At 47.3% G+C, this 21,148-nt stretch overlaps 1 protein-coding gene across 1 annotated transcript in view; it reads left to right on the top strand.

Moving 5' to 3' along the window:
• Positions 1-312: 312 nt before the first annotated feature.
• LOC138487563 (zinc finger protein 62 homolog) overlaps positions 313-21,148 on the top strand; it is a 170,613-nt gene continuing 149,777 nt past the window's right edge. Inside the window, exon 1 of the mRNA XM_069614041.1 lies at positions 313-476. The gene's annotated coding sequence lies outside the window, so the exon portion shown is untranslated. The remainder of the gene's footprint in view (positions 477-21,148) is intronic.

Consider the following 21,148-nt stretch of genomic DNA (forward strand, 5'->3'; position numbering starts at 1 on the left):
GTCTCCGCTTCTGGAGATTAGTGTCCTCGGTCCTGTAATGGCGGCTGTCCCGGCGAGTAGCGTCTCCTCTTCTGGAGATTAGTGTCCTCGGTCCTGTAATGGCGGCTGTCCCGGCGAGTAGCGTCTCCGCTTCTGGAGATTAGTGTCCCAGGCAAAGAAAGTCCGTTCAGGGGACAACTTCTGCCGGGGAAATGTGGTCACGTGCTTAGGAAGAGAATCGAATCACGGAGGAGAGAACTGGTGCTACGTTTGGGCGGGAGGGGCACGTTGCTAGGTCCGTTCCTCGAATGGGAATTAGTCGCATCTGTTGCAGGGGAGAGGAGACAATCAGAGGGAATTCTTGCCTGGGTTCGCTGGATGGGTTCGCCTGGATCCGGAAATGTAATGAAAGCTGCAGCTGCAGAGGCCGGTGTTTCCCGCCTCTGGACCATCCCCTATAAAGGGTATTCTCTCCTAACAGCAGTGCTTTAAGTGGGGTAAGAAATTGAGGGGCTTGATGTTCAAGATGGAGTGACAGGTTGACATGTCTCGTAGAGGAATGGGGACTAGACGCTGAAGTGCGGCTGGCATGTTTCGGGAATGTGGTTGGGCTGTTGAGAGGTGTTGCGCGGATGGCGGATACGTTTGGAAGTGACGGGTAGTTGGCGGAGCTGGGGACGGGGTGTGAGTTGGTGGGGGCATTTGTTTGCGGTTGGGTGGCAGGTGGTGTTGAATTGGGGGTAGTGGTTGTTTGTGGTTTGGTGGCTGGAGGTTCGTGTGGAAGTGTGGGTGTCGCTCGGGTTGGTCGCAGTGGATGGGCGGCAGCGCGCGGTGCCTCGCCTGAAGCGCATGTGTAGGCGAACGGGCTGGGGTGTCGTGGGTCTGCGTGCCGGTCTCCGGGCTTGCTGGGTGGTGTGAGTTTGGGGTGTTGTGACTGTTGGTGTGGATTGGTGGGGTGTGGTTGTTTGCGGTAGGGTGGCTGCTCGTGTTGAATTGGGGGTAGTGGTTGCTTGTGGTTTGGTGGCTGGGGGTTCGTGTGGAAGTGTGGGTGTCGCTCGGGTTGGTCGCGGTGGGTGGGTGGCGGCGCGTGGTGCCTCGTCTGAAGCGCATGTGTAGGCGTACGGGCCGGGGTCTCGTGGGTCTGCGCGCCTGTCTCTGGGGCTCACTGGGTGGTGTTTTGAGTGGTGGGGGGTGTGTTTGCAGTGGGGTGGCTGGTGGTGTTGGATTGGGGGGTGTGGTTGTTTGTGGTTGGGTAGCTGGTGGTTTGTGTGGAAGTGTGGCCTGTGTGTTGATTGGTTGGGTTGGTGCACATCATCCTTTAGGATGGGGAAGTGCCTGCGTGGGTCCGCTCATGCGTGGGTCCGCCCATGCGTTCGATAATTAAGAAGAAGAAGAAGACAATCAGAGAAGGCGGACCCAGGCAGGGCGGAGCAGTGACTGGGTGGAGGGTGCTGGGCTCGAGGAGGAGGAGCGGTCTCTGGAGATGGATGCAAGGAGTGAGAGTGCTCAGAGGAGGTGGTAAGAATGGGTAAGGGGAAAGGGAAGGTTGGAAAAAAAGGGGGGTGGAGGAGGAGGAGGCAAAGAGGGGGAGGACGCTGACTGTTAAATCTATTCCTGTGGAGGGGGGGAGGGGGGGAAGGAGGGAAGTAAGGAACAGTATCGCAGCAGGTCTCCACAGAGGGATGATGGAGGGGGGGTGGACCGGGGCAACTCTGGGTCGGGGATCCAGGGAAAGTGCACTTTGGAGGGGCTGGAAGTCAAAGGGAGCGGTGTGTCTGGGGAAGAGAAGTGTGTGGAAGGTGGTGATGAAGCCTGAGAGTCGAGAGAAGACGTTTCTGGGGGTGAATCCGTTGGAAATTGCTAGATGGGTGGAGGCGGCTGTGGGGGAAGTGACTCGGGTGCTAGTGGTGGCTGGGGGCCGGTTGTTGGTGGAGGGGACGGATGCTGGTAGCAAAGCTAAGATTTTGGAGGTGCGTTGTCTGGGTAGGCATGCGGTGCGAGTGATTGATCAAAGTGGTGTGTCGTGTAAGGGGGTGCTGTATGGAGTGCTGGTGTCTGTGAATATGTTGGATGTGGAAAAGGAATTGGCCGATGTGGGGGTGGTGGAAGCATGGAGGTTGGGGAGGAGAGAGATGCACATGGGGATGTGGAGTCTACGACTGTGGCAGTGAGGTTTGCGAGGACGGAGTGTCCGGAAGAGGTGAAGTTGGGATATCAGAGGTTCCGTGTGAAAGTTTATGTAGCGTTGCCTTTGAGATGTTATAAATGTCAACAGTTTGGACATGTGGCGAGAGTGTGCAGGAATGAGAGACACTGTGGGAGGTGTGGTGGAGATCATGATATTAAGGAATGCAAGATGGAGACCCCAGAGAAGTGTGTGAATTGTGGAGGGGGACATTCTACCGCGTATAGGGGGTGTGAGAGTCACAGGGTGGCGAGAGAGGTTGTGCAGGTGAGGGCAGCGGAAGGTTTGTCTTATGCGGAGGCTGTAGCAAAGGTGAAACCGACACAGATAGGGAGTGAGGTGAATGCAAAAGAGCCGGTGGTGGATGAGGCTGTGGGAAGGAAGAAAGTGGTGGGTAAGGTGAAAGGCGTAGAAATGGTGATTGTACCGAAAAACGAGTTTATGTGCTTCATAGTGAGTGTGCTGGAGATGGTCCAGGGGAATGTATCTATTAGTGTGTCGGATCTTACGAAAGGAGTGGTGGAAGCGGGGAGGAGGTTTTTGAGTGTTGTGGATGTGATGGAAGAGGATGTGTTTAAGATGGTTGCTAAAGTGCGGAAGCAGAGTGGGGTGCCGGCATGAGGATTTTGCAGTGGAACGCGAGGAGTTTGTTGAGGAATGGACAGGAGTTGAAAGCGGTGTTGTGTGAGGAATTGAATGTTGACGTGGTTTGTATCCAGGAGACATGGTTGAGGGGTGATTTGAGATTTGTGATTCCGGGGTTTTGAGTTGTTTCGTAAGGATAGGTTGGAGGGGAGGGCGGGGGTGGCACTAGCAGTTCGAAAGGGGTTGATTGCAAGGGAGATTGTGGTGGACGGAGCAGTAGAGGCGATTGGGGCGGGGATTCGGGTAGGAGGATCGGAAATATTGGTGCTGAATTATTATAATCCGTGTGAGGTGGTGGAAGTGGGTGTGCTGTCTGGAGTGATAAGGGGACATGTGGGACCTTGTGTTTTGTGTGGCGATTTTAACAGTGCCAACACGTTGTGGGGTAGTGATCGGACAGATACGAATGGGGAACTGTTGGAAGACATGGCGGATGAATTGAGTCTGGTATTGCTGATTGATGGTTCGGGTACGTGGTTGGATGTGAGGACTGGGAAGCTGTCGTGCTTGGATTTGACCTGGGTGACTGCTGCAATTGCGGGTGAATGCGATTGGGAGGTGCGTGAGGATGGGGACATGGGGAGCGATCATTCTGCTATTTTGGTGACTGCGAGGGGTGAGGTAGGGATCAGGCGACGTATGTCTGGGAGTCGGTTGAATTTTAGGAAGGCTGATTGGGAGGTGTATAAGGGAGTGTGTCGGGATTTGATTGTTCCATGGGGAGGAGATGGGGGGGGGGGTGGATGAATGGAATGAGCATCTGGTGCAGGGAATGAGAGCAGCGTCTGGCAGCAATTCCAGAGATTGAGAAGGGGAAGGGTGGGAAGATCGAGGTCCCTTGGTGGTCGGTGGAATGTTCAAGAGCAGTGGCGGCACGGAAGAAGGCTAGAACAAGGGCGGTGAGAACGGGAATGTTGGTGGATCTGGTGGCATATAAGAAGGCTAAGGCGGTGGTGCAGAGGGTGATTAGGGAAAGAAAGCGAGGATATTGGAGGGGCTATTGTGGGTCCCTGGGGAGTGATTCTGGTGTGTGTGAGGTTTGGAAACAGTTCAAGCGGATGTCCGGATTAATGAGGTCGCGGGGTGGTATGTCTGTGTTATTGAAAGGAGAAGAGGTGATTAGTGAGGATGGGGATAAGGCGAATATGTTGGGGGAATATTTTGCGGGGGTACATAGTTCGGGGAACGTCCCAGAAGCGGTGAGGCTACGAATGGGTGTGGTAGAGGAGGAAACGCGAGAGGTGTTGGCGAATGTTGGGTCTTGGGAGGAGCAATATGAGGTTCCATTTTCGATGGTGGAGTTGGATGGAGCGATTCGGAAGGGGAAGTAGTCTAGCCCAGGGGTGGATGGAGTTATGTATGTATTTTTGGAGAAGTTGATTGTGGAATGTAAGTTAGAGGTATTAGCGCTGTTCAATAAGATCTGGAAGAGTGGAGTTTTGCCGAAGTTGTGGAAAAGAGAGATTGTGGTGGCGATTTTGAAGGGAGGCAAGGATCCTACAGAGTGTAAGTCGTTTAGGCCGATTGTGTTGACTGTTGTGTTGTGTAAGGTTATGGAACGGATGGTGGTTGAGCGATTGTGGTTTTATTTGGAGTCGAATGGGGGTTTGAGTGACTTTCAGAGTGGGTTCAGGAGGAATCGGTCGGTGGCTGATCCATTAGTGCGATTAGTGACTGGGGTAGAGGAGGCATTATGTGATGAAGAGTTGGTGGGAGCGTTCTTTTTGGATTTGGAGAAGGCGTATGATATGGTGTGGAAGAGTGGGTTGTTGGTGAGACTGTTGGAGATGGGTGTGAAGGGGAGGATGTTTCGGTGGATTAGGGCATTTCTGGTGGATAGAACCTTTCAGGTGAGAGTGAGGGGGGTGCTATCTGAAGTTTGGAAGATGGAGAATGGGACGCCGCAGGGAAGTGTGATTAGTGCAATGTTGTTTAATGCGATGGTGGATGGGTTGATTCGGGCTTTGGAGGGAACCGGGTGTCAGGTGGATTTCTTCACGGATGATGGTGTGTTATGGGTAAGAGGACGGAGTTTGTTGTTGGTACAGAGTCGGTTGCAAGCTGCGATAGTACCCATGGAGGAGTGGTGTGGGAAATGGGGCTTTTCGGTGTCTCTGGATAAAAGCATGAGTATGGTGTTCTCGAGGAGAAGAGTGCAGCAGGCGTTGAATTTGGTTTTGAAAGGTGTGAGGGTGAAGAGCGTGGAGGAGTTTCGGTACTTGGGGGTGATTCTGGATAGAAAGTTGAATTGGAATGTGCATGTGGATGGTGTGGTGGATAAGTGTAAACGCAGGCTGAATTTGTTGCGGGCGGTGACTGGGAAAGAGTGGGGTGTGCAAGAGAAGTGTTTACGAATGTTATATAAGGGGTTGATTTTGAGTGTGTTAGATTTTGGATGTCAAGTGGCAGTGGGTTTCACAGTGAGTCAGAAGTTGCGGTTGGATAGGGTGTAGGCGAGGGCATTGAGGGTGTGTTCGGGTGTGATGAGGTCCTCTCCAGTGAATGTGGTTCAGATACTTGTTGGGAGATGCCATTGGGGTTGAGGAGGGATGTGTTGAATAGGAGGTGGTGGGTGAAGTGCAGTGCGAAGAGTGTGGCTCATCCGGTGCGTGAATGTTTGATGTATAATTGGAGGTTTGACTATTATGGGGACCGGTGGAGGAGGAAAGGGGGCATTTTGAGGTTTCACATGTGGGAGAAGGGGTTACAATGGGGAGTGGGCGAGTTGATGGCTGTGATGGATATGGATTTGGTGAGGTGTCCGATGTGGATGATGGGGTCTCCTAAGGTGTGTTTGGAGTTGGCGAGTGTGGTGTCAAAGAAGCAGGGATTGCGGGGTGAGATCAAAGCTTTGGGTCAGGCGTATGTGGCAGGAAAGGAAGGATGCAGGGTGTTCACGGATGGTTCAAAGGACCCATTGTCTGGGAGAGTGGGTATGGCGTATTATTTGGAAAGCACTGGGGAGTATAAAGTGGGGCGTCTGACGAACGATGTGTCAATTTGTACGGCTGAGTTGGTGGCGATTGCATTGGCGATTGATAAGGTGTGCGAGTTGAGGTTTGACAAGGTAGTGGTGTTTTCAGATTCATTGAGTGAATTGCAGGCGATTGTGGCAGGGGATGGTGATAGGAAGTTTGTGATTTTGGATATAAGGAGAAAGATTGATCGGTGTGTGCGTGGGGGGATGAATCTGGAGTTGGCGTGGGTCCCCAGTCACAGCTGCATTTTGGGTAATGAGTTGGTGGATCAGGCGGCGGGTGAGGGTATGAGAAGGGAAGCGGTTGATGTGAGGTTGTCTTTGAGTGTGGACGAGGTGAAGGCTGTGATGGTGAGACGGGTCATGGATGAGTGGCAGGAGAGGTGGGTGAGTGGGGTGAAGGGCAGATGGATGTTTGGTGTTTGTGGGAAAGTGTCGAAGAAGGTGGGTGCGGGAAGTCTGGAATGGAGGAGGGGGAGGAGGTGATGTTGAACCGATTGAGGGTAAGGCATGTGGGGCTGAATGACTGTCTGTTTCGAGTGGGGAAGCGAGAGTCGAGGGATTGTGTGGGGTGCCTGAGACTGTGGGACATTTCCTACTTAGATGTGAGAGACATATTGCAGAGAGAATTGATGAGGGTTCGGTTGTCTGCGCTGGGTGTGGCTGAGTTGAGTGGGAAGGCTTTGTTGGGAGGTGACTGGGTGAGTGGCAGGAAGAGCAGTGTGTTGTTGGATTATGTGAGACAGACGGGAAGGTGGGAGGAACTGTGAGTTTATGTGAGCTAAATAATGATTGGTGGTTTAGGTGCGCATCATCCTTTAGGATGGGGAAGCGCCTGCGTGGGTCCGCCCACGCTTTCGATAATTTAGAAGAAGAAGAAGATTAGTGTCCCAGGTCCTGTGATGGCGCCTGTCCCGGCGAGTAGCGTCTCCTTTCCCGGGAGTTGTGTCCCCTGTTCTGCACAGTCGCAGTGCGGCGCTGGGACCCGCAGGCCTCTCACAGAGCAGAGTGCGCTAGTTGTCTCTGTGGATCTTCAGCTTGTTCCTCACTAAGAGATTCTGGGGAGCAGAATCCTCCAGCAAAGCCCTCGGAGGAGCGGGGAATCCTCCCGAGGTCCCCGGGGGACGCCTGGGCGAGTTTGGGACGAGGTGAGTTTCCTGCATTGCTGGTTTCTTGATGCTACAGCATTTACCATTAGCGCGTTGGATTCTGGGAGTTTTGGTTCGGCTTGTCCCGGTAACTGTAGTAAGGGCTGTAATTCCCAGCATGCAACTTCCCGAGGTTTGATCATCTGGATTGGCTGAAGGGGGCTCAATGACACGGGGCTAGCTAGCAGCTGTGCAGCAGTTTGTTTTGGAAAAGCTGGATGTTTCTATCAGAGGCATTATGTAGAAAGCTCTTTAGAGTGGAACCAGGCACTATCTCATGTGCCTCACAGTGGGCAGGAAGTGCTGGAGGGGATTCACGTGGAGGCCTGGACCAGAGACACCACTGATGGACAGGGCAGCATTTACACTTAAGGGTGGGGGCTGGAGGGGGCGGCTGATGGGAACGAAGACCACCCATATCACCAAGGAGCTGTGCCATCAACTTTACGATCATTTTAAGCAGAAATTTAAGCATCCATAGAAAATGTAAAAACATTTCCAGGGTCTCCTGTTTTCCTCCAACATTAATTTATTCAATATATTCATCCTTTAAGTCTTATTTATTATTTTAAAGCTTGTACTTCCAACTTTGGCTTAGGAAGCTTACATTTGATTGGGGACATTGCACTCACACTTGCAATTTGCACTCAGGGCCCTCTGGTGTCGAAAGGCAGGTTCAATGTGAGCAAATATTGAAATGCATTGGAGATGGTTTGACAAGGTCAGTAATCTAACCTTGTCAAGAGGGAATGGGAACTCTTCCTGGCCTGTTATGGGATGCCTACCAAGGTGGAAACCAGATGCTGTCCTACACCAGAGGTGTTGAGGTGGCAGCTGAGAGTGCCCCAGTTCCACTCCCCTTCCCGAGTGCCTGCACATATATGAACAGTACCACTTTAAATCACCCATACCACTTCAACCAAATACTTCCAAGTTTATTTTGATTCTAGGCAGCAACAGGCAGCCAAAGCTTGAGTGAACCACTCACACGATTGCAGCTAACCAGTGCCTCTAGATCGACATTCCACGCATCAGATTCCTCTGACCAGCAGTAAAAGATAAGGCTGCTTAGCGGAGCAGCAGAGAGTCTGCATGGTCGTGAGGAACACTGCGCACCACCAGATTTTATTTGCACATACAAAACTCCCACAGCCTCAACAGAACTCCACGATAAAGATATTTACAAGTGTGCCGCGGAGTGGCTCATAGAAAACCTCAAGGCCTTAGCTGAGCCTTGGCCCTTTGACATGAACTGGAACTCTTCTCAACACAGGCCTCCATCTGTCCAGCACAGCAGACCCGTATGGCAAAAAGGGGAAGGAATGAGCACCCTTTCGATGAACTCTGGCATTTGTAACTCCTCCAAGTAGAGGAAGTCTGTGCAAGACTATCTAGGGGAAGAAGTCCAATGGGAGGAGTTGGAAGGGGAGTATAAAAAAGGGCACAAGAAACAGGAAGGTGTGACTGGTTTGAGTGAGGTAAGAGAAGCAGCAGGTGGCGGCTGAAGAGACCAGAAGGAGCAAGTACAGTGGACTGGAATGTGGAAGCATTTTGGAGAGGAGTCGGGTGAGGAGCATCAGAAGATGGAAGTACCAGGAGAAAAGGTGGGTGGAGCTGGAAGAAGGAGGGTAGCGGCAGGAGGATAGAACGGTCAGAGTTGGGGAGAGGAACATCAGGAGGGGAAGGAGACAGAGTGGGGCTTTCATGTCTGCAAGGCAGAACCCTACAACCTCTTAAAACTAACCTTGACGGTAGTGTAGGTCCAATCTATAATGTTCCGGAGAGAGACAATACATATAAAGTGATTACTTCTACGCCCTCACTGACAGCAAGGAAAAACATAGACACTATGGGGTCAATAAGCTCTAGAAACTAACTTGGGGAGTAGGAATGCCTGGCCTAGGGAGGAAATGGCTTCATTTAGACAAGGGAGCGAGGGGCGGCCCTTAGCAACCTACCAAGAAAGTTTCATTAAAAAAAAAGGTTGAACCATCTCTGGGAGTTGGTGTTTTTAAGGCCATCTGTGACATGTGGTGTCAATGTGGGATCCATCAGACCCTGATACAGAGGTCGCCCACAGCCACACAGAATGTTAAGGGTAGTAAGGCTAACTAAAATCACTCGAGCTCCCACCAGGGTTACCTGGGATGCCCACAGCCCCACAGAGTGCGATCAATAATTCCCCCAAGGGACGAGGCCTTGGTCCGGACTGGTTTACAAGTAGAGATACTGAAGGAGACCTATGAAAGAATGACCTCCAAAGTCTGGATTGGCCCATAAGCATTCCCTAGAGGCTCTATATAGTTGATAGAGATTACTGCAGAGAAGTGAAGGTAATCCTTTTCAACTTGGGAACCCGTCTCGCATTGGTCCAACCCATGCCACAACTGATATGCAAAAAGATCCTCATTGCAGAGATCGTGGCGGTGGAAACCTTGCAGATGACCGAACAAGCAGAAGCCAAGTTCGGAGAGAAGACTCACAAGAAGAGATAGCTCAGCTCAAAGGAATCCCAGGTCCTCTATCCGTGGAGTTTGCAGAAGCACAAAGGATGGATCTGCTTTTAGAACAGGTTCAGAAGAACAGAGTGTTCGAAGCTGAGAGCTGAACTTTAAAGACACCACATTTCAATGACAGGCAGGGGCTTTTATATCGAGTCAGTGTAAATCCATGAGGTGAAGAGGCCAACTATCACCAACTGTTGGTACCAAAGCAATTCCAGAAGGCATGTTGGGAGTTGTCTCTTCACTAACCTGACAGTGGGGCACCTGAGGTTCTAAAACACAGAAAACACTCCTTAGTACATTCTGCTGGCCCAAGGTGTACGCTGAGGTCAAGCATTTGTGAGACAGCTGTTGAATCTACCAGAAGACATCCTGAATGATGCAGCTGCCATCAACAACAATAGAAGTGCCCTTCTTCAGCATTGGCATGGACATGGACGGACCCCTGGACTACTCATAATCTGGCAACTGGGACCTCTCAGTAACTATGTGACCTGATATCCCCAAGCCTTGCCCTTGAGAAGTAACACCAGTAAAGCAACCCTCAAGATCCTCTTACCTTAATTCACCTGAGTGGGCTTCCCAGCTGAAATCCGTACCAATCAGGGAAGCAGATTAATGATGAAACTAGTTGGGCACATGGAGACACTGATGAACCTACAAAAACCCTTGCAACCTCGATATGCCACCCCCATGACCTTATGGTACAGTTTAATGAAACCTTGAAATGTATTTTAGGAAACCTGTTAGCCGAAGATGAATGAAACTGGGGCAACCTTATCCCTTGGGCTCTGTTCACCATCCAGAAGACACCACAATCTTGTACGGGTTTCCCTCCCTTCGAGATGGCGTACTACCAAAATCACTGCAATGTGCTGGACATCATGTGGGAGGAATGGGAAGGGCCGGGTAGCCAACAGACCTATATGAGGGGGTCAGAAATGTGAGCGGACAACTTTGTAAAGGTGGTTCATAAGATGCCGTTTTATTAACTTAAACGGATTTGACAAATGCCTCACTATCCCAACCCTGCCGATGATTTCCCTGCCTACCAAAGTTACTAAAGGAAACACTGCAACAAAAGGAATCTGCCCTTCACACTTTTTCATACAATCAACTTAACAAGGTAGTACATCTGCTAACTGTTTTTCCTTGTAATATGGATGAAATCCCCTTCCCAGATTCAACAAGATTTTCTTCACAGTCCCAAAAGAGGATAATTCCTTCTTGCAACAAAAGTTCAAATGATAAAGTTCCTCTTGTTCTGCCAAAGTCTCTCACTCAGACTTGAATCAGCAGTTCTAAACGCGGATAATTCCTTTCAACAAATGTTCAAATTATCAATCAATCATGAAGCTTTATTTCGGTCATAAAAGCGGTAAAGAATACAAATGTATTAAACATTTACAATAATCACTTGTAATAAAATAAAAGCGATAAAACACCACAATATTATACGATTGTTAATAACGCATTATAAGGAGATCACAGCTTGCAACCTTAATAGAAGGGGGATAGAATCAGTCATGCCTTGCTTTAACAGATGGAAGTTGCAACATCTCAAACTATTTTCACCCCTTACATGTTTTGAGGGCTTTCGCTCTCAGTAACCAAGCTCGGTGTAAACATCAGATGTTGTGAATACAACGCAGACATTTCTGGATTACTTAAAAATAACAGTGCCACCCTTGCACTGCAAATCCCCACATTAATTAGAATTGGTCTCAAATATCTCAGTCTTAACCTCAAGGTCTTGGGGCAAATCAACAAAAAATGCATTATATCTTCATTTTTTAACACGCATAGTGGACATAAAGCAGACTCCTGCGGTTCCCACAGAGATGTGAAGCGCGCCACAGCCAGCGTACCTAATCTGAAGCGATTTCTCGTAGGCCTTACTAATTAAATCGAAATATGCTATTCCAGACTTGAGAAGTCCATTGTCAGTATAGTCAGGGCCAGTAGCCAAATTCAGTGCATCATGGGTTAACTAATTTATCACCTGATTATTAATTACTACGGTTTCTGTCTCTCTTCCGACCGTATGACAGGAGGTTGGATCTGTCCAAAGATTGATCAAATTCAACTTGGATACGCACTTGTTCACATGACTTGGCCATTTTCGATCCTCTGCCACTCTCTATGTTTAGAGGATGTAATAGTGCATCCCGATAGGATATTAAACCTTTCTTGTACCAGAGTCTAATCCAATATCTGACTGGGTCATAACTCACTTTTGTCATCACAGGTAAGACACCTAATTCCAAATATAATATGGAGGATGGCTTGATCGGAGACAAGAGTAGCAATTTTTTTTAGAAACTTGCTTTCACATGATTGTGAGTTATGTAAGTGCATGTAGCCCCATAATTCGCCCCCATTTTTGGCTGCTCGACAAGATTGTTTCTGAAACAGGTTAAGGGCAGGGGAGACTGCCTCCCTGCTATTCCTCACCAAAAAAGAATGTATGGCCCCATTGTAATTGTCCATACTTGTTATTGATTTAACTATTTGCGGCTCCCAACTTCCTACTTCATGGAATCTAATCCTCAAGTAATTAAAAAAGTCTGCCCGCCCAAGAAAAACCTTCACAATTCTAAAAGAGACTAGTGCTTTTTTTGATGAGCTAGGCCGGAAAACCTTAATCTTTGATTTTTAGACATGTAGTCCCAGTTTTAGCTCTGTACATTTACACACAAAGATTGATGAATCTTTTTTTAGACTCACTGGTGTTGTGGAAATTATTGCCGCATCATCAGCATAAAAGCACCAGATAATTAACTAAACCCATTTTTTAGTAATCCTGATGCTCTTTTAGCAAAATATTGATTATTTCTTGTATGTATATATTAAAAAGCTGGGGTGCAAGGGCACATCCTTGCCTCACTCCCCTGCTCACCTTGAGCTCCTCTGTGCACCCCCGCACCGATACTAAAGCAAGCCTTCACCAGGTTTTGAGAATACAATGAAGAAAATGTATAGATTAACTTCTGGGGAGCTTTACGTGCTTCAAGTATACGCCACAAAATAGCCCTTGACAGAGTCAAAAGCAGTTTTAAGATCTAAAAATGGGATATATAAATTCATCTTAAATAAAATTACATATTTTTGAATTAAATGAAACAAGAAATTATCATCAGACCACAGCTGCAAGTGGCCGAGTATTGACTTTGCAACGATTTCCCCAGACACATTTAACGGAGAAATAAGCTGATAGTTCAGAGGTGAGTCCCTACAACTCTTTTTAAATAGGAGAATGATTACCGCCTGGTGCCAAGAAGGCGGAATATTGCTTGTAGCGAGAATAATATTAAAAACTCGACATAAAACCAGAACCCACACAGTCATCTCTTCATGGAGCCTAGGGCTGCTCTGAATTCAAACATGCACAATTGTACATCACATTCTAACTCCTCATCAGTTAAAGCTTCTTACACGCACACAGTTTTTTTCCCCAGATGCAACTTGGACAAATGAGCATAATGGGACTCCCACTCATTAGATCGAATTCCACATTACAGCTCCTGGGAACCTTTCCTCTTCTTACCTTCCACATCCTCTAAAAAAGGTATCATCCCCCTGATCGAAGGCCCTATACATATCTGACCATTTTTCACACAAGACAGCTCTTTTATTTTTTATTTTTTAGGCTGTTAGTTCCCTATAGCCTACTCTCAAGTCTCGCAATTCACCTTTTGCGATGCTTGTTATGAATTTAGCCCTCGTTGTAATTCTTCGCTGTGTGACACTCACTGTAATACCATGATGACACTGCAGTACACCTTCTTCTGTTCGTAGCTGGTAATACCGGTACAAAGGATAGACTTAATATTATCGAAATTGGTCATCACAGAGGAAATGGGGAGCTCTCAATGGCACAGATCGATTTTTAAATCCTTCATTATACCCTCTTATATAACAGAGTGTTGACCTCGGTCAATTACCGTTGTCCATCTTAGTTGCTTTAGTATGTTTACAGAGGTCATGGTCATCTGTAAGGTTTCCCTCCATGACACCAGACTGTTCACCGGGCAGTCTAAAGAGGAGCAGAAAGGCAGCAATGAGTCGACCCGCCGAGAGAGAGCCAAGCACAGCCCAAGCACAGCCCGCAAAGAGGGAACCCCGAGGCAGCCCACACTACACCACAGGCGGACCAAGCAGATGCTTCCTGCAGGAGACATTGGAACAGACAAGTGCGTTTCCGTTCACTTCCCAAAGACCTTCTTGTTGACGTGTGTCATGATCCTGCTATGTTCACAGCGGGATTTGTGTAAATCCAGGCAGATTTCCGGCCACTACGGGATGAAGGAAATAACTCTAGTTAACAGCAGCTGCAGCACAGACTGCAGAGACTGCCCTTGTCCGCCCTGGTGAAAGCTACCATAATCAACAAGGGAATGTTAAATGTGAGTCTTTAAATATTAACAGCTCAGATTCTGAAAACCCTAATTCCCCTGTAAAAACCACTCAGTAAAACATTATTATACTCCTTTAGAAAAGGTAATAAAGTATAGAAATGAATTTGATAATAGTATTTCCATTAAAAGAAGTACATTGAACAATGTGTACTTCAAGTCCCACAATGCCCAAAGTACTGGGATGCAGAAGAGGGACGCAGAGGCACTCAGAGGCACTGGACTGCAAGTTGCAGCCTAATAGAGTTAATGACCCACACATGAGGGTGACTGGGAAGCTTAAAAGGCACCCTCGAGTGCAGGCCATGGAGAGTACCTGTCTCAGTAGAATCATTGTGCATTTCACTTTGTGGACTAATTGTGGACCCCTGACTCCACTCATCTCTTCTGAGACTTACCCTGGACCACTCTTCCACACTTACCTTGATTGGTTTGGTTAAACTCCCAGAGTTCTCCTGTTCACTATAACTAGGTCAGCCTCCTAAAATGGGTCCACCAGGCCAGATTTGAGAAATTCATCATAACAAATGAGTGTTACAGCGGTGAGAATATGGTCTTGGGTACTATGAGGATATCAGGAAACAAGACACAGACAACAGATTCATTTTTCTTAAAATCGAGAGTTTATTTCTTATTTCTCAGGATGGTGGAAGGCCTAACTTGCCCTACGCTAAGGTGGGATCTCCCTACCTAAAGAAGCTAAGGAAAGTCTGTGTCCTTGAGTTCAACTTAAAGGTCTGTCTATGTCCAGACCCTATCCTTGCCCTCCAAACTAATATATACAACGTGTAGGGATGCCAGCAGCCAAAGAAACTGTGTTAAAAAATAACCTTCTAGCCTTCTCCCCGCTCCCAGCTCCTTTTCTCAAATGTAAACCAGTTCCAGATGTCTCAAGGTTACCTTTCTTAAATTCAGGGTTACACAGTTTAAACAGTCCTTGGGCTCCCTTACCCAAGTTTCAAGCAACACAGTTCAAACACAACAGGGTCGTGAGGCTCGTCCTCAAGACAACAAATGTAGCTCCTCAAGTGTCAGGGTCCCTATCTCCAAGTCTTTCATCTCATTATCACAAGCATGTGGGCCTCTTGGCTACTTTCTCTATTTCCTTGGCCCATAAACATTATTTCCTTTCTTCGTGGAATAGGATTAACCTCAGCATTTTCTTTAATTCAGCTTGTCAATGTATAATCATGCGTTTGAAGCTTTCAGTTAATTTGATATTCACAGTGCCTTTCTTTTTTGCTCCTTTCTAAATTCAGTCAATTCAATTTTCCTTAAGTTTGAAGTTCCATTGAATTCAGGATTCAGTAGGTAATGGTTTTGGTTAATTTTTAAAGTTCTATTCACTTCAAAATTCAGCATGCAGTAATTTTGTTTAATTCTAAAGTTCCCCTCACTTTGGAATTGAACATGCTTTAGTTTTGCTTAATTGTTACGTTTATATTCAGTTCGGTATTTAATAGGTATTGGTTTGGCTTAAGATTCAGTTTCAATCGGGCCCCTATTTAATATTTGTTTGTTTCACTTTAATTGACATGCCCTGCACCCAGAAACTTTCAAAAACGTTCTTTTTAAGACACATGACCGCTCTGATACAATGTATTCCTTGCGCTTCAACTTTCAACAGTGTAATTTACTTTAAAGCGGAGACCTTAAAAAATGCTCTCTTCTGAGACACGCAACCACTCCGATGCAAAGCATTCTGTAACAATGGCAATGTCCAATCATTCGCACACTGGTTTGTCATCAGATACCAAGATAGTCAAAAGTATCGACCTGCTCGATAGGTGACACCCCGATCGTCACGCTCAGCTTTGGGCACTTTTTGCTGTTAGCCAGCCTGAATACCATGGCTTTGGTCTTTGAGATGTTGATTATAAGTAAAGCTTTCGGTTTTATGGTATTTATTTTTCTGCCCTTTCCATCGGTATTTATCCATATTCCTTTTTGGGCATTTTTTCTGTATTAATCCACATTCGTTTTTTGCTATATGAAAAGATAATTTGCAACCAGTATTTCCCTGCATTTATTCTAATGAAAAAATGCATTTATTAAAGCACACATGCAGCCATATAGGAAAGACATTCTAGGTAAATCTTTTCCATAACAACAAACGGTTGCTCCTGTGACTGCTGCTGCTTTAAGCTATATGCTGTCAGCAATTCTAGGGACTTTAATGCTATTTTTATATAACATTTACACTCTCCATGCTGCCAATCTGAAATGCGAATGACCTGTGATGTGTGAGCGACATCATAGAGAACCAGAAAGAATGACCTGTTTTTGCGTTTTCTTCCTTTTCTATAAATCAATATAGACAGAAAACAGATTGATTTCCATCTATTTATGTTTAAAAATCAGTAAATCGGAAAACTGGAAGCCTTACTTATAAGAAACTATGAATGCAGCCTTTGTGCAAGGTTTCAATGCAGCCTTTTTAGACCTACCGGGATTTGGAAATCAGAATGGCATCGTCAGCGAAGAGCAAGAGGGGTATAAGGTCAGAACTATTCTTGGTGTATCCGTTTCTGCATGGGATAGGCCCAAAAGCATATGGAGAATAATGTGGGCGCAAGTACTCAGCCTTGGTGTATGCCAAGATTAATATCAATGGGTCGAGTCATGTTGCCTGCCAAATTCCACCTTCCCTTTCCCGTGTTACCCGTGTAGAGGCCCGTGATGGGACAAAGAGGCCTGCTGGTATGCCGTCATCTGCTAGGTCCCTCCAAAGGTTGTGGCGTGGAATGCAGCTGTGAGGTCAATAAAGATGGTATAAAGATGACATTTACTCAGGGCAGGCCTGGTCCACTGTGCTCAGGCTGGGGTGGCTAATTGCAGATGACACCTTTGCCCGTGCTGCCAAGTGTGACAAAAGTGTGCATGCAAATATCTTTCCAGCGGCATTAAGCAGTGGTATTAGCCTATCATTTGCAGGGTTATCTCTCCCCCCCCTTTCTTATACACCAGGATTATACTTTGCTTGTGTCCATGATTTGGGTGCTTTGCCAGATTCAATCACCGCATTGTAGATAGCACATAATGCGGGGACGCAGATGTCAAATTCCTTCTTAAAAAGATTGACAGGTATTAGGTCCCTGTGCTTTGCTCGCCTTCTGGGCTAAGATAGCCTCTTTTACTATACAAAGGGTAAGGCATAGATCAACTAAGGGGGCACCAGGGGAAATCATCAGAAATGGTCGATAGCAAGGTACATGGATGAGCAACATCAGATGCATAGAGATCTGTGACATGGTTTACCCGCACCTCTTCAGGGACACTCCTGTATTAGATTGCTCTGTGTTTTCTCCCGCAACCTTTTGCCAGAATATTGTGCTGCCTCTGCTATTAACATCGACCAAGAGCTCCTACTCCTTCTGCATGAAATCAGCCTTTTTCTTGTTCACCAGCTTCTCATAGGATGATCTTATTTCTCTCAGCCTGTTATTATCTGGGACAGTGACATTTTTCACTCTTCTAATATGTTCGGCTTTGGTGTGGCGACATTCACCATTCGCCATTGTGGGCCGCTTTGCTGGGTTTGGTGACAGAGGGTACTATTTTAGTCATCATAAGTTCATGGGTGCTTATCAACTCACTGCTGTTCAGCGTATTGTTGAGCACCTGCTCTAGCTGTGGCAGCAGAGGGTTGTATATCTGCTCCTCCGTCCCCTTAATTAGGACATCGACCCATTTAATTTGCTTTCTGGAGTTACCAGTAATGACCACGTGGTTAGTATTACAGTCATCAATAGCCCTCGGTGCAATTTTACCTCTGGCTGCCAGTGGTCATTCTCTGTGTAATCCATTACAAGCATATCCCCTATGCAATACCAGTCGTTGGCAGAGATAAGGATGTAATCGATGTGGGATTGGTGTGACCCAGAAAAGAAGGTCGATCGAGCTGGTTGGTCGACCTACATCTGCCCATTAGCTGCCCTGTGCTCTAAGTTCGCTAGGACACATGCCATCCTTGTGGCAGACTTGTGAGGTTTGCTGGGGTAACTCGCAACCAAATCTGGAATGTCCCAGGCCATGTCCTCTTCCACAAACAGCCCTCTTCTGTCATTCAGGGGTCTGAACTGTGCGTTAAAGTCCCCTGGCAGTATGACCACTGCCTCGTCCCTCACAGTCTTTGGTGAAGAGTCTACTCTGTCATACACCATATGGAGCAGATTTACGCTGTCTGGACTATTCACTCTGTTATAGATGTTAAAGAGAATCATATGTTTAGGTTGACTGTACACATGTACTTCCTAGACATCTGGGGTATTTAAGAAGATTGGTCTGCTTCACTGTAATAGTGAGAGTCTATCCAGGTGGTTAAGCCACCGGATGGGCGGTCTTTGGTGCCTTTGTGTTCCTGGGCTGTGTATGTGGCAAACCCAGATGCTGGCTAGGGGCATATCCCCATGTTTCCTGCAGGCAGATACATTAGCGCGCTCTGATGAAACCACGCCATTCCCTGTCATGTAGGTTCTTTTCTAGACCCACAATGTTCCATGAGAGCAGGTTAGGAGACTCAACGGGAGAGCCAAAAGGAGTGACCCCCACCTGCGGTCATCAGTCAAGCACCAGAAGTTAGAACAGGCAAAACGGCAGGCACCAGTGGAGCCGATGGCTGTAATTAGCTACTGAGTGACCTCATTCCCTGCAGGGAAATATTTCAAATTGTCGCCTAGTTATCTATATAGCGAGAGATTTCAGAGCAAATTGGGTCAATCCGAGGTGTCCTGGCTCTGAGTTCTATATTGGAGGACACAGGGTGAAAGAATCTTTACTCCACAGGTAGCAATCTGCAGGCTGAGGAGGAGTGTACTAACTGTAGTGTAATATAATCTGTACTTACCATGGTCCCAGTCTGACTTATTGTAGGCTACCAGGCCATCCCTGATCACTGATTTACACCCTCTCACAAAGCAAATCTAGTGTGTGCACTTGTTAGTAAGGCCATGCGCTCTCATATACTGGCCACGACCAAGCTTAGGGTCTTTGTGCAGGTGTGTGGTCCTATAATCACTGGGGCACAAGTCATGCTTCCCTATCCGGGGTGGCCATGTGCTAAAAACATCCTGACCCGCACTTGGTCAGGACACATCAATTTGGGGCTTGTTTTTGGGGGTGCTCGGCCAGTTACTCTATGTATTCTCGATGGATCAATGTCATCAGCTTGGGTAACAGAGTATTGCCAGTATGGTTAAAACTGGTCCTCTGGCTGCTGCCCCTACCAAGTGGACTCTCATGTGTCATATGCTGACCACCCTCCAATGGACTCTCATGTGTCATATGCTGGCCACCCTTGCATGGACTCTCATGTGTCATATGCTGGCCGGCCTCGCATGGACCCTCATGTGTCATATGCTGGCCACCCTCGCATGGACTCTCATGTGTGATATGCTGGCCACCCTCGCAAGCCCCCTTTGGGTTCCCTGCAGCTTGCACAGCCCCTGGGTCATGCACTACCCCAGCACTTGCAGTAAAGTCCTGGCGCTTGCCGAGAGTAACACATTTAGCTTTTAGGGCTCCCAGCTCATCCATCTTAGACCCCATCTGCTCTCTCAACCCATCTAATTGCTGCAGAAGATCTAGCATCTCCACTGCCTGGCCCTGAACCTGTTGTACAATCCTCCCCACCTCCTCCACTGGGGGCGGACCAGTAGCCGTGGGAGGTTCTGGGTTTGGGCTGGCTGTAAGGCCATTATAATTGTGGGAAATAGGGGAAATAGGAGACTTTGTGAGGGTGTTTCTAAAGATCGCAGTTCCACCAATGGTTCCCTCCCGAATAGCACCCAAAACGGCACAGCTGTTAGAAGGAACAACTCCATATTCCAGGTGAAACTGTGGGTCCCTGACTCGCCCTCGACCGGGGAAACATCGGCCAAGGGGGCCCACTGCACGGAGATCATTGGTTGGAATTGGCCCTAGGGTTATCTCGGCTGTTATGATATCGTCGTTCCCCTCCAATTGTTCTGCATGTCTGATTGTTTCATATCTAGCAAGTGGATGTTCATGCCAGGCCTTCCTTTTGGTCAGAGTACCCTTATCCTGAAAAATTGCATAGGATTGGGCTGGTTTGGAAGTGCTTGATGTGCTTGTTGTATAGCCCGCTACTAGTGCGTCTAGTGAATGCAGGCTTATCCCTGGTAACCGGCACACCAATGCAGCTATTTCTTGGTGGACATCTAATAACATTACCATCAACATTTCCAACAGTGCTATCTGTGACAAATGGGAGTGGGTGTTTCTCCAGTTCTACCAGGAGGTCTTCAATTTCTCCTATAAGCTTATTAGCCTCCATTACCGGTTTTAGCATATCCACAGTTTTCTTCTTTGCCATGCCATGCCATGTGCTGAAAGGCCAGTTGTGGCTTTACGCTTAACCATTTTGGGGGCCTACATGCCTAAAGCCCTTGAGAGATGGTGTAGGCATGTGCAATATATAAGAACAAACAGCAATAACCAGACCTTAGTGGGTTTTGACATCATATGCCTCCAGGCAACCTGGCTGACCGAGAAACCTTTCCTGGACAGTTACGAGATTGAACTTTTATCCGCGAAACAAGGCCTATTTGGGCGTCCATCATCCGGCCTCCTGCTCACAGTGAGAATTGGATCAGGCATCAAGATCCAGAAAAAGTTATCAGAGAGCTACGGAACATTGGCAGTCCTCACGGCATGGTCATCCGAGGATCCAAAGTCCAAAAAAAACAATATCACTAATCTGGCTATACTAAACTTGTATTGGAATCCGCAACAAACTTCGATCACATCTTTTTGTAACAAAGTGACAGAAGCGATAGACAACATCAGAATCGACTCAAACACAGATCACGTAATTATTTGTGGAGATCTCAATGCACTATGTGTACAAGAAACTGTCAATCGGCAAAAAAACAAACCCAAACTGTCGTCAGAAGAGAGAGGAAAAGCTTGGATGATCTCTATGAATTCAAGACACTTTCACAATTTGGCCTGACTAAAAACCTCGGAAAACATCTTACCTACGTGGGGACGGGAAAATTCTAAGGCCACACTGGACTATATCTTTGTATCTGAAAATCTACTGCCTCTGATTAATTCATTCAAAGTCATACGGACAAAAGAAAGTGATCACAATTTGCTCGCAATAACCTGGTCATCATTACATCACAAAAACAAGCTTCCTCTTCCTACATTAGAAGCCAACACTCAGCGAACCAGACTTCGCTTAACAGCTACAAACATCAAAACCATTACTGATAACTATGGCAAAACTATCGCAGAAAATTCAAACAAGTGTGAAAGACCAGACTACCTCT

The sequence above is a fragment of the Ambystoma mexicanum genome, chromosome 9 (genome assembly GCF_040938575.1).
Source record: "Ambystoma mexicanum isolate Mex_15411 chromosome 9, UKY_AmexF1_1, whole genome shotgun sequence".
NCBI classification, from domain to species: Eukaryota; Metazoa; Chordata; class Amphibia; order Caudata; family Ambystomatidae; genus Ambystoma; species Ambystoma mexicanum.